This window comes from Micropterus salmoides, unplaced genomic scaffold (genome assembly GCF_014851395.1).
Source record: "Micropterus salmoides isolate LMB-PRFRI ecotype aquatic unplaced genomic scaffold, ASM1485139v1 Ms_hic_scaffold_1, whole genome shotgun sequence".
Lineage (NCBI taxonomy): Eukaryota > Metazoa > Chordata > Actinopteri > Centrarchiformes > Centrarchidae > Micropterus > Micropterus salmoides.
In genome coordinates, this window is record NW_024040040.1 from 24655008 (window position 1) to 24669689 (window position 14682).

A 14682-nucleotide genomic window follows, 5' to 3' on the forward strand; every position below is an offset into this window, starting at 1 on the left:
CATTGCGAATCATCGACGCCACGGACACGCCCATTGACGAAAACGCGCAAATAGCACAACTTTTCATCGTCAATGCCTTTAGAAGGCACAGCAGAAATTTGACGTCGATCCGACTAAATCCCTAGGAGGAGTTCGTTAAAGTACGAAGTGTGTAAATCATCCAAAAATGGCCGTAAATTCAAAATGGCCGACTTCCTGTTGACTTTAGGCTATGGGTTCTTGAGGCTTTTTTGTGCGTCTTGATACGATACATGTCCCCAGAAAATTTCGTACATGTAGGTTGAACGTGAACGAGGGGCTAATCATTTCCAATTTTCTAGGTGGCGCTAGCGAGTCATTTTGCCACGCCCATGTGCGAAACTTGTAGAATACGAAATTTTTCACCGGTTCTGACATGTTTGCAAATTTTGGTGAGTTTTCGAGTATGTTTAGGCCATGTCATTTGGGCCTACTTTGCAGAAAAAAAAAATATATATATAATCCGAGCAATTTCAATAGGGACCTCGCACGGTCGTGCTCGGGCCCTAAATATATAATCCGAGCAAATTCAATAGGGACCTCGCACGGTCGTGCTCGGGCCCTAATAATCCGAGCAAATTCAATAGGGACCTCGCACGGTCGTGCTCGGGCCCTAAAAATATATAATCCGAGCAAATTCAATAGGGACCTCGCACGTTCGTGCTCGGGCCCTAATAATCCGAGCAAATTCAATAGGGACCTCGCACGGTCGTGCTCGGGCCCTAATAATCCGAGCAAATTCAATAGGGACCTCGCACGGTCGTGCTCGGGCCCTAATAATCCGAGCAAATTCAATAGGGACCTCGCACGGTCGTGCTCGGGCCCTAATAATCCGAGCAAATTCAATAGGGACCTCGCACGGTCGTGCTCGGGCCCTAATAATAATCCGAGCAAATTCAATAGGGACCTCGCACGGTCGTGCTCGGGCCCTAATAATCTGAGCAAATTCAATAGGGACCTCGCACGGTCGTGCTCGGGCCCTAATAATAATCCGAGCAAATTCAATAGGGACCTCGCACGGTCGTGCTCGGGCCCTAACTATATGCATCTGGTGGATCAATGTGGTAATTTACTTAAAATGGACGAGATTAAGGATAAATACAATTTGGATTGCTCCTTGATAAACTATTCTAACTATATATAAGGTAACACAAAACATTCCAATGGCTTTTATTCAGTTACTTAAAAATAATCTAGAAAACACACCAACACCAAGATTACAAAGTATAAAGATAAACCAGGTTGATTTTCTAAACCAAAAATGTAACAATGCATTCCTGAGGCATCACTTGTTAAATACAATATACCCTGGTTTAACAAGGAGGAAAAAAATTAAATATCAGGTATATCGAACAAAATATCTTAAATTTCCTCTTCTTCCTAAACACAAAGAAACGCAATTTAAAATTCTAAATGAAATTTATCCTTCAAATGATTTCATTAAAACCAGATTTAAATTTGATGTAGATAAATGTCACCTATGCAAAACAAATGTATAAACACAGAGCACATTTTCAAGTCCAAGATTTATGGAAATCCTTACATGACTGGCTAACCTCCAAACTTATAAAGATAGATATCTTTTCTTTCACATCTGTCCAACTAGGTGTGGTCCTAAAGGATAAACGAATGGAATTTGTGATCAATATTATCATTATTACTAAATATTATATAAACAAATGTTGCTTTGCGAAAATCCCCCCATCTTGGTATACACTTAGAAATGAGTTCTCCATATTGTTTAAATCTGTTAGAAATGTTCAAAGCTCCCCTGCCAGAAAATTTTGTTTGTCAGAATATGATTTCATCTAGCCCCTTGTCTTCAGTTTCTATTTCCAATCCTTCTAATTTGTGAGTTTTAATATTGAGTTTAATTGGTTAACTTTTACTTATTTATTTTTTCTTGTTTTTTTTTCTTCATTTATTATCATTTGTTTATAACTTTTAATTATTAGTAAATTGTGCCAATATCTCTTCTGAGATGATTGTTTTGAATAAGTGTCCAATGTTCATTACTTGAGAGGTGAATTACACCGTGGTTTAATCTGTACCATATAGAGTCTGTCATTGTACCTTGTTTGAATAAATAAATAAATAAAACTATCAGACAGCCATCTTGTATAGAACTGTTTGCCTAATGGCAGGTAGTATTTACATTTATCCTTAGCCAGCAGTTTCAAAGGTAACACACCACAAAAACATTTGGGGCTGTAGCCTCAGACACCCAGGCCTAACAACACAGCAGGCATTCATAAAATGAAATCAATGCTATGACTCAGTCAATGCAACCAGCCTCAGTTGCCTCTCTCTCTTCATGTAATCCCAGACAGACTGGATGATGTTGAGATGAGGGCTTGTTCTTCTTTACGCTGAAGATAGTTCTTAATTACATTCGCTGTGTGTTTGGGCTTGTTGTCTTGCTGCAGAATAAATTCTGGGCCAGTCAGATGCCTCCCTGATGTTAATGCATGATGGATAAGTATCTGTAATTCTCAGCATTGGGAAGACCATTCATTCTGACCAGATCCCCAACTCCATTTGTAGAAATGCTGCCCCAAACCTGCAGGAACCTCCACCATGTTTCACTGTTGCTTGCAGACACTCATTCACTGTTCTCCAGCCCTTCGGTGAACAACCTGCCTTCTACTGCTGCTAAATATTTCAAATATTTTCAGTCCTCAGGTGTCCTCAGGTCACCTGCAGATTTGGAGTCTTCCAACACCCTGTACGTCTCACCAGTGTACCCTGATCGGACCGTGCTGGCTGGCCTGGATCACAACCACTGTGTCCACAGTTCAGCCAGGAGAAAAGCTGTTGACACAGTACAGTAGGTTGCATTTTTAGTACTCCTATGCATTTTACTCAATACATTTATAAGTGATGACTCAAAAAATATTTAACATTTTGAGGAATACAGATAGATGGTGCTGATTTATTGTTTTAATTGCATTCTATGTGGAAATGCTAACTACTGTATGTAGTTACTACGTATGTAGCTACTGTAATGTCAGGTATTGCTGGAATAAATAGTTATTAGAAGCCCAAATTGGAAAGAGTGGTATAATTGGAAAGAACGTTCATTAACATGATTAGATATTTTTATTGAACAGGGGTTTGTTGTTCTCCTACAGGACTTCTGTGTCCACATTACACACCAGGTCAATGTACATAACACAGAGTTACTTGTGGTGTAATCAGTAAACAATAATAAAATGGTAATAACAATAGCGATGGATTACATTTATATCGCACTTTGTTTTTGACACCCAAAGGGCTTAGGGGGAAACACCAGAGAAACTTTGAGTCTAGTACACTAGAAAATATACTAATATTAAAATATATAATTAAAATATATATGTGTGTGCCGTTGTTGGAGTGTGAATCTCGATGCAGGTCCTAGAATATGTGCTCCTTAGCTTGCACCTCGTCCTCCCCATCCTGCCTCTTCTTTCTCGGACCCTGGCTGCCCTCCTCTTCTTCGCCTCGACCCCGGTCCTGTTTTTTTTAGCTTTGGCCAATTTTACCGTAGCTGTTAGCACAGCTATCTGTTGCTAACAGTTAGCTAGCCAAAGTCAGTCTTTTTTAAACCTATCCAATATTAACATGCCAGCTTGATAGTGAGTACTACCAGCCAGGTTTGTTGTTTATTTTCATAATGATAAAGTTAGATTATTTCTTACCCCTGATGTGAGCCGCTCCTTTCCGCTCGTCCCACTCTGCTCGTCCTCCAGCGTGTCGTTAACGTGCGTTCACGTGGCGTGCCTTTGGAAGGAGCCCAGAATGGAGGGGGTTGGTGTTTCTCTGTTGGAAAATCCAGCAGTTTCTTGCTAGTTTCTCAAACTTACCTACCCTGCCTTTAAGGGTACTGGTTTTGGAACTGGTATCATAAAATTTTAAACGATACCCATCCCTTCTTCTTAATTGATAAATATAATCTATTAACACGTCTATTGTTGAAAGTATTATACTTTATAGCATTTTTCCACACCTGCCTAAAAATCTTGCACAGTACTGTATATCCTAGTATATTAAGGTTAGCTTTGTGAGGCTCCAGCTTTTTCTTAACTGTGATTAAACCGTCTTATAGTAAATAATAATGACAATTAAACTTTCTCAGTAACAAAATGTTTGAAATGCGTGAGTGAATCTCTCGTTTTGGGCACCACTGGAGTTGTTATTAACCCAAAGTTTCCGGACCTCTGGGTTGCATTTTAATAACTATACAATTATTCACTAGTGATCAATTAGCTAATAATCACTCAATTATCTTAAATCAATCAGTCAGTCTCATCTGAAGGGTAAATTCTCTTGGCAGGGACTTAGAAATAGGCAACACACACAATTCCTTGATGACAGTGAATTTATTAGCTAACTAAGGTGATATAAAAATGCAGTTAACCCCTGGACGCCGATTGTCGCAAATTCGCATCATACCTCTTCCTTGCAGACTGCAAGCCAAGATAGCACATAGATTCCCCCAATGCCTGTTGGTGCATATTTGATAGGAACCTAGGAACCTTTTGCAAGCCCTGGTTTCTCATTTATGCCTGTTGTCGCAAATTTGCATCATACCTACACATACCTGAATTTATATCTTTTCTATGTTCTAAAGACAAATTAACAATCTTCATTTAATTTAACATCAGCTTGAAAGAAAATGAAAACACAAATTATTTTTAATAGCAATAACATTCAGGCGTTATGGGGTTAAATACATCAGAGAAATAAACAATGGCTAAACAATGAGAAGGGAGGTCTATTGTAGGAGAATTTGACTCATACGGCAGCTAATGAATGCAATTAGATGATAACTCGGTTAAATTTGTCTAGGGGTTTAAGGACTGAATATAATGGATGAACAACTATTGGACATTACTGGACACAGAATGCCTTGTTTTGCTTTAGGGTAGGTCGGCGGCCTGCCTTGGCCTGTTGCACGGGTCCCACGCTAGCTGCCCAATTCCTAGCTTTTTGCTAGGGAATTCTCTGGGGTTCTCCGTGTCTGGAATGAAGAAAAACCCTCAAGGGTTGGCTGTCCTCCGTCTGGCAATTCGGCTGTTCTCCAGGTGTCCTTTGGCCGCTGGCGAGACCACGTGGATTGGTCTGACCTCGGTGACGTTAGCTCGACGAATAAAGCTTAAAAAGGGAACTTGGTCGTTCTTGAATTAGACTAGTGTAACTTAACGGACTGATAACTTTTAACAAAACAAAAGAAAGAAAACAAAACAAGTAAAGTTGCTGTTAAACGAGGGAAAAAATCCATGTCGCGGCACTTCGCGTGTGTAGCTTCAAACGAAACAAAGGTTTTTGTTGTGCCGGGCTGAACTCTTAGGGCGTTGCCGGGAGAGGGGTACGCCGGGCGCGTACCGAAGCGCCGTTGAAGAGTCAGGAACAAGCACAGGACAAGGAGCAAGAGAAGAGAGGGAGCGACAGCGGGTGTTCGCTGTTTTGTCTGTTGGGGCATGGTTCGTTTCCCAGAGGGTAGTCCTTAGTTTCCCGGAGGGCGGCTGTTTCCGGTTTCCCGAGGGACTGTCTTTCTAAACTTTTAATATGTCTAAAAAAAAGGAAAAGAAAATCTACTTGCGCGTATTATAATCAAATATCTTCCCACAATCAAACCTCAGTTGTTAAACGGTTGTACCATTCTTAGTTTTAAGCACTTGATAAGGGAAATAATTGTCAAATTATTGGTCAGGATAAATACCGATTGGCATTTCCGACGATGGCATGTAATACTTATTTTTTCCACTTGGGGGAGCTCGGGTTACATGAGGATAGCTCTGATTAATCCAAAAACAATCTTCTCAGGAGCTGAGAAATTCAGTTACTTAACCTTAAATTCAAGCTGGCAATTAATAGAGTATAGGATGACATTTCTTTATCATCATTTCTAAAGGAGGTGTCAGAAAGCATTGTGAACAAGCATCGGTTACACATAAAATGAAGGAATGTCATTAACCTTGCTGAAAATTAAAACACTGCAAAAGTAACTTAATTAGATTCTTTTCAGCAATAAGATCAACAACAGATAGCAACAACATGGTAACATAACTAATCAAATAGAGGCAAACGTAATCAAGTAACTAAAAGATTATTTAATTAAACGAGGTAATGCTTTGAGTCTTGGGAGACAGCAGTCTGTTTACACAAAGAAGTTCAGGGCTGTCCCTGGTGTCCTGGATTTTCTCACCTGGGCATGAAAAGGAGTATCCCTTTGATGAGAGGCAAATAAAACACCCAGCAAGGTCAGTTGCCATGGTTACATGTGGGGGAGGGGGGGCAGTTTAGGGTTTCCTGCCCTTTCTTAAGGAAAGGAAAGTTCTGATAGGCTGTTTGTAATCTCTGGTTAGTTTCTTTGTCATTTTAACAATTCAGGCACAGATAGAGAATGCAAACTCAGGTTGCTTTTATGTTACGGTTTTTCATTTTAGAAATCCCTGTGTTAATATTGTATGACGATTAAACTTTCTCAGTAACGAAGTGTTTCAAATGTGTGAGCGATTTTCTTATATAGGCTACTCTTTTCTTATTGATAGCGGGTTTCGCGTGTGAAAAGTGGAGTATGGTCCCTTCCAGGATGTGGTGGTGAGAGGTGTCGCGGGTTTTATTTTCTTCAACCGTAGCTAAACTGTCTTGTAAATAATAAAGACAATTAAGCTTTCTCAGCGATTGAAGTAACCTACGACCCTACCAGAGAGGAGAAAAAAACAAAAAACACTATTTTAGTCCTAAAGTTATCATGGATGCTAGGCATCCACTGGATACTTTTTCCTATTTAAGCAATTAGAATTGTGACTTCGTTTATATTCTAAAATTATGTGTTAATAGCTTACCTCAAAACAGTGTGCATGAGTGATCCTTAAAACCCGTGTCGTCTATAAACAACGTGACTTACAAAACACTGCCTAAACAACAGTTAAAGAAAAGGTGTAGGGATTATCGATACAGTTTTTTAAGACTTTGACCTCCAAGTTACACAGATATCCCTCGGAAAGAGATGGCATACTCAGGTTGCTTTTACTGTTTCTACAATTAGAATCCACTGTGTTAATAAAAGTAGATTAAGAAACTGCCCAACTGGTATCGCCAATGTAACGGGAGGATCTTGGGGGGAGTGTGGGATTGGGTTGGTGGGAGAGGATAGGACGGGATCACAGCCAGACAGCTGTCGGGTTGACATGAAAGTGTGATTACGGATCTAGAGCCGCTGATGTTTTTTTATTATATTTATTTGTCATTTTTATCATTGTAATATACTTTAGTCTATATGATGCAATACTGTTATCAGGAACTAAATGTTACAAAGAGCAAACGCCAGAGTTGGTGAATTGGGACGGGTTTATGTTTGAAAAAAAACAGATGGCGATCTCAGAGAGGTGACGATCCTTAAGTATATCTAAAGTCGCCCTCAGGGTCGTCGGACTGATTGTAAGACAAAAAAAGAGCTTAATTTGGTTAAGCTATAGCCTACCTCCTATATTTTAAGATAAATGTCATTAGTAAAATAACATCTTAAGTATTTAAAATATTTCTTAGATAGCAATACTGCATGTGCATATAATATCCTCTTAACATTTAACAGTATCTACACAAAATCTATCTATTTATTTATAACTAGCCTACATCGTGATTGTTTTTACTCTACATTTATAATGTAAACTAAATGTGATAGCGTGCATTAAAACAGTGTGCATGAGTGTATCATTAAAACCCCTGAGCCACCCTCGTAGTGCAAACAATGTCTACCTAGTATTAAGATAGTACCCCATTTTATCTGTGGGCTACTATTATCTATAGGAACTTTTGCGTGTCTCCCCTTAACTGCAAGGAGAGGGTATGTGGGACCTGCAGGCTATGATAGTGGGTGGGGAGAGGAGGAGGTGGAGAACATGGGGACTGGCAGAGAACCTGTCAAAAGGGTTAAAAGTTACAGAGAGGTCTTAACCACCCCCTACTGCCATACAGGTGTAAAAGCATGCTGATGTCCCGCTGCTAAAACTCTTTGGCTTCCAGTGGAAGTTGAGCTTAAAGGCTGTCCCTCAGTATTCCCGTGATGCATTGCGGTGAAGGAAGTTTGTTAAAATTTGCTAATAAGACTCCTATTTGTTTTAAATACAAAAGTTACTCTGTGATTCATGCTGCTTTAAACATTTCTGCTTAGAATATAATGTTTTTTGTTGGTAAATGTCGTTCTTGTGATAGTTTACAGTTGAAACCATGAGTGAAGGGAATGTTTCATTTTATAAGTACAGCCGCAATGAATAAAGTAGCGGATGTGTGTGAACTGTATGCATTTTGTATAGTCGGAAATGTTAACAAGTTATCATCGTAACCTTCGCAGGCCATGTCACGGGGCCCCTTTCCTAGTGATGGGCAAATTAAGCTTTTGTGAAGCACTGAACCACCTGAGCCAATTGTTTTGAAAATGGGTTAATTACTTGAAGCTTCAGTTACAGTGACCTCTCCTGGCAAAGTTCAAGGCTGCAGGCAAATTAGACAGGCTAGCTGGTGGACAGGAGGCTTTTAATTACATACAAGCCCGCCCCTCGTTGAGCAGTGCTGGAGAAACTACTTTACTTTTGTAGAAGAGACCTTTGGTTATAAAGCAGCTTTGCTTTAATCACCCTTGGATTTAAAATATATTTATTTTGAAAATTCTTTGATGCACACACATTAAGGCAGAACATCATGTTCAAATAAAGATTGATGAATGCGTGTATTTTGTTACTGAGGAGAGTGCGCTGGGCAGGGGGTGAATGTGTTAGATGGGGTGCACAAACACTCAAAGCTTTCGAGACGATCGAGGCATTGCCAGTGAATCATGTGACTGGACCGCGAACCAGTCGGTGATTCATTCAGTAAGTGAAGCAGTTGCTGCTTCGGACATCACATGTCACGTGATTTTTTTCGCACCAAAGCAAGCTTTGAGCAGTGGTTCAAAAGGATTGTAGTCCAGGGGTTTGAAGCTCGTGTCGAAGCTTCAGTGTTGCACTGCCATCACTACCCTTTCCCAGGAATTTGGCCTATTTCACAGCCATTTCCTGGGTCACCCATCCCCCATTCAAACAACTGGACACCAGAGACTGGGACCTATTTAGGAGATCTTACCAATGAGATTAATGTAGACACCGGTGGCGATGACTATATAGTGGAATTTGTCTCTGGTGGGCCGAAATGTTATTGTTACGTCCCCACTCGCTAGGGGTAGGGGAGACATAAACATAAACCAGATGTTTTTGGTATGGGTGGAAAGATTATTTATTAAACAGAGGTAAACAACAAAAGTCAAAACAGAAATTGGGCAAGTGGTGCTGCATAAAACAAAGAACGAAATATAACCAAAAGAGATCCCCCCTAAATGAGGGATTACTAAACTACCATGAAAGAGAACAAACAAAAACCTCTCTAGTCTTGTTGAAAACAGAAACACAGGGAGCGCAGCACCCCTAAACTTGGTGTAAGAAATTACTAACAGGTGTAAGCAGTATCAGTAATGAGCTGTGCCCTGGCCCAATTCTGCAGACCAAACACTTACCAAGAGTTACCGACTCTCAGTAATACAACTAACAAGGAAATGGTTGCCACTAAACAAACACACACACACACACACACACACACACACACACACACACACACACACACACACACACACACACACACACACACACACACACACACACACACACACACACACACACACACACACACACACACACACACACACACACACACACACACAGGGTTCAATATAATGACCAGCACAGAGGCAAACTACATGGGAAATGGTAGCTGCCTCAACACAGCAGCAGGCCAGTCTATTTGACCCGGAGGAAACTTGAAGGCGGTCTTGCAGGCAGCTCAGGGATTGGATGAGGGTTGATGCGTCGCTCCAATCGGGGACCTCTGAAGTGGGAGGCAGGATCAGCCAGAACTTCCAGCCAATCCCCAGCCGGAAATCTCACAGCCTCATTACCATGTACAGAAAACACAGCAGCAACAGTAACATACAAAGTCGACTGCCCTCAGTAGCTGTAACAGTTATGTTTACCACACACTGGAAAACAAAGCAGAGCTAAAATGCAAGGGCATAACATTAACTTCTCATAAGGCATCCGTTGTCACTCCACACACACTGATTGATCTTGTACACGAGTTTGTGAATTCTGACAAGACGCCATGACACGTGATGACAAAATCAGACACTATAGTGAGAAATAAAAAGGCTTTCGAACTAAAAAACAAAACAATTGCCAAAAGATTTCAAGTCATGTACACGAAATACAGAGTTTTTTCTGATCTGAGAACTTTACCATATGGTTTTTGAAATGGCTGTTAGAGACTGAAGGTTTTGATTTTAGACTATAGCATCCTTTTAGTCTAATTGTGTCAGGTCCTTCAAACAGTGGTAAAACATTTTGTGAAAATGTTAATTGAAAATGCAGATAAGCTCATTTCAAAATATATGGTATATATGCTGGCAACCCTAGTATGACTAGTTATTGAAAATTAGAAGTGTGAATTTCAGCTGGGCTAAAATCACTGATCTATTTAGGGCCCAAGCACGACCGTATGAGGTCCCTATTGTATTTGTAAAGATATATATATATATATATATATATATATATAGATATTTTAGGGCCCGAGCACGACCGTGTGAGGTCCCTATTGAATTTGCTAAGATTATATATATATATATATATATATTTTTTTTTTAGGGCCTGAGCACGACCGTGTGAGGTCCCTATTGAATTTGCTAAGATTATTAGGGCCCGAGCACGACCGTGCGAGGTCCCTATTGAATTTGATAAGATTATATATATTTAGGGCCCGAGCACGACTGTGCGAGGTTCCTATTGAATTTGCTAAGATTATTAGGGCCCGAGCACGGCCGTGCGAGGTCCCTATTGAATTTGCTAAGATTATTAGGGCCCGAGCACGACCGTGCGAGGTCCCTATTGAATTTGCTAAGATTATTTTTTTAGGGCCCGAGCACGACCGCGCGAGGTCCCTATTGAATTTGCTCAGATTATTAGGGCCCGAGCACGACCGTGCGAGGTCCCTATTGAATTTGCTCGGATTTTTTTTTTTTTTTTTTTTTTCTGCAAAGTAGGCTCAACTGACATGGCCTAAACATACTCGAAAACTCACCAAAATTTGCAAACATGTCAGAACCGGTGAAAAATTTCGTATTCTACAAGTTTCGCACATGGGCGTGGCAAAATGACTCGCTAGCGCCACCTAGAAAATTGGAAATGATTAGCCCCTCGTTCACGTTCAACCTACATGTACGAAATTTTCTGGGGACATGTATCGTATCAAGACGCACAAAAAAGCCTCAAGAACCCATAGCCTAAAGTCAACAGGATGTCGGCCATTTTGAATTTTACAGCCATTTTTGGATGATTTACACACTTCGTACTTTAACGAACTCCTCCTAGGGATTTAGTCGGATCGACGTCAAATTTCTGCTGTGCCTTCTAAAGGCATTGACGATGAAAAGTTGTGCTATTTGCGAGTTTTCGTCAATGGGCGTATCCGTGGCGTCGATGATTCGCTATGAAACAGGAAGTTGTTGTAACTTCAGTGTACATGCTCACATCTGGACCAAACTGTACATGTAGGATGAGAGTCCTGCCCTGAACACATGTACATGCCGACATTCACCCACAGTCATAGCGCCACCTGCTGGCAACAGAAAGTGACCTTTAACAAAGCAGCCCCCGCCGCACGTTTCACCTACGTGCACGAATTTTCTGTGGTACGTGTATCTTGTCCAGACGCACAAAAAAGTCTCTTGGAGCCATAGCCTAAACCCAACAGGAAGTCAGCCATTTTGAATTTTACGTCAAATTTTGGATGATTTACACACTTCGTACTTTAACGAACTCCTCCTAGGGATTTAGTCCGACCGACCTGAAATTTCTGCTGTGCCTTCTAAAGGCATTGAAGATGAAAAGTTGTGCTATTTGCGAGTTTTCGTCAATGGTGTGTCCGTGGCGTGGCGTCAAAGATCAAGTCTTCGCCATGACACAGGAAGTTGTTGTAACTTCAGTGTACATGCTCACATCTGAACCAAACTTTACGTGCTTGATAACTCTCCCACCCCGCTATGGAGGACCGATCCTGACACAGTCAGAAATAAATACAGAAATAAAGAAATGCTCAATAAATGAATAAGCATCCAATTAAATACACAAAAAATAAAGTAAGTCATCTTCTCTGCTATTGGTGGATCAGTCAGTCAGGAGAGCTCTAGGCCTACTCTGCCTGCAGACATCAACGATCTTGCCCCTCACACAGTCAGATGGCTTCCTTCAGTGCGCTGAGGTGTTTAACAACTCTGAAGACAATACTACCAGCCATGTCTTCCTTCTCTTTTCACGTAGACGCTCCGACAGACAGTGCTTTCAGTTTGCTGCATGCATGGACACAGAACTGCGGTATAGGAAGAAGCACACGGTCAGCTGGCTGCCGCTAAATCTGGAGTGCACTCGTATTCAATTCTGTATGGTAAATTCAGTTTTAACGGAGCAGAGCGAGCTGACAGGCAGAGTTAGAGACTTTTTCTGTCAGTTTCTCTCTTTACAAAGACGCACGTTGCAGTCAGAGTCTTCTCTGAAGAGGGCAATGAAGTCTCAGTAGTACACGATGCGAGCACCACATACAACACAATTTATCAAATTACACAACGGATATACAGTATGAAAATAAGATTGATTGGATTATACTCACAGGAAGTATAAAACCTCTTACATGCGTCTATTAAAAGTAAAGTAACACAAAAATGGCAGGGAAATTACTTTACTTAGATTTCAGGACTGCAGTTGTACATTTGAAATACCTTCCTACCTTTCTGATAGGAAGCCTTCTTGAGGTGGTATAAAACATTTCTTCTTATATTCTGATTTGAGTTGTGGACAACTATGACAACATGAATTAAAAAAATTAAACATTTCACTGCCCAAGTCAGCTATAACACAAGTCTTGTTCATCAGACTACATGCTGTACAGTATTTGTGGACAGATTTTGTCCCAGGATTTATTATGCATTTCTTCTTCTTCGTTGCATGATTTAGAATAATAAGGTGAGAAATGGGTCTATTCTGAGTTCATCCTTCACTGCAGCAGCTAATAAAGTCCATTTAATCCCAAAAACGCTTTTCTTTTAGGCAGGCTGGAGCAGAAAACAACTCACCTTTCTCAAGTTGTACAGTAATGTCACATGTGTATGAAGGTGGATCAAACAAGCTAATCTTAAATGTCAAAGTAGAGAGGAGCCTAGTAGGCCTATTTATTTTCATTCATTACACAATATGAATAAGCTATGCAGACAGTTGTAAAGAAAGAACATCTTTTTCTTCTGTTCTCTACTTGTTATAGTTACACAGTATTAGGGGTGTGGGCTCTATTAAAAGTATCCACTGTTCTCCCATGCTCTAACACACAGTAACGATGAAATGTGTGCTGTTCTCACATTCTATCTCTGTATGTACACATAAACAACAAGGCAGGGAAATATAAAAGGAATTTATTTTATTGTTTGGGTACATTATTGTTCAGTGTACATGCCCACATCTGAAACAAACTTTACGTGCTTGATAACTGTCCCACCCCGCAGACATCTACACACCAATACCGATTTATATTCATAGCGGCAAGTGTTATGTAGCTCCACATAGGGGACACAGGAAGTGACATATAACACCTTCATGCGGCGTCAGAACCGCGTAGGAATTCACAGCCGCACCGGCAGAGGTCCAGAATATGCAACTCGGCCGGCTCACGCGCAGACGCGCTACAAGTGCGAGGGCCCGCCCAACGCTGCTTGCAGCTTTAATTTTTATTTATTTATTTTTTTCTGCAAAGTAGGCTCAACTGACATGGCCTAAACATACTCGAAAACTCACCAAAATTTGCAAACATGTCAGAACCGGTGAAAAATTTCGTATTCTACAAGTTTCGCACATGGGCGTGGCAAAATGACTCGCTAGCGCCACCTAGAAAATTGGAAAAGATTAGCCCCTCGTTCACGTTCAACCTACATGTACGAAATTGTCTGGGGACATGTATCGTTTTTTTTTTGTTTTTTTTTATTATTCTTTACACTTGTTAAGCACTTTGTAACTTGTTTTTGAAAAGTGCTCTACAAATAAGGATTATTATTATTATTATTATCGTATCATTCACCCACAGTCATAGCGCCACCTGCTGGCAACAGAAAGTGACCTTTAACGAAGCAGCCCCCGCCGCACGTTTCACCTACGTGCACGAATTGTCTGTGGTACGTGTATCTTGTCCAGACGCACAAAAAAGTCTCTTGGAGCCATAGCCTAAACCCAACAGGAAGTCGGCCATTTTGAATTTTACGTCAAATTTTGGATGATTTACACACTTCGTACTTTAACGAACTCCTCCTAGGGATTTAGTCCGACCGACCTCAAATTTCTGCTGTGCCTTCTAAAGACATTGAAGATGAAAAGTTGTGCTATTTGCGAGTTTTCGTCAATGGGCGTGTCCGTGGCGTGGCGTCAGAGATCAAGTCTTCGCCATGACACAGGAAGTTGTCGTAATTTCAGTGTATATGCTCACATCTGGACCAAACTGTACATTTAGGATGAGAGTCCAGCCCTGAACACATTTACATGCCGACATTCACCCACAGTC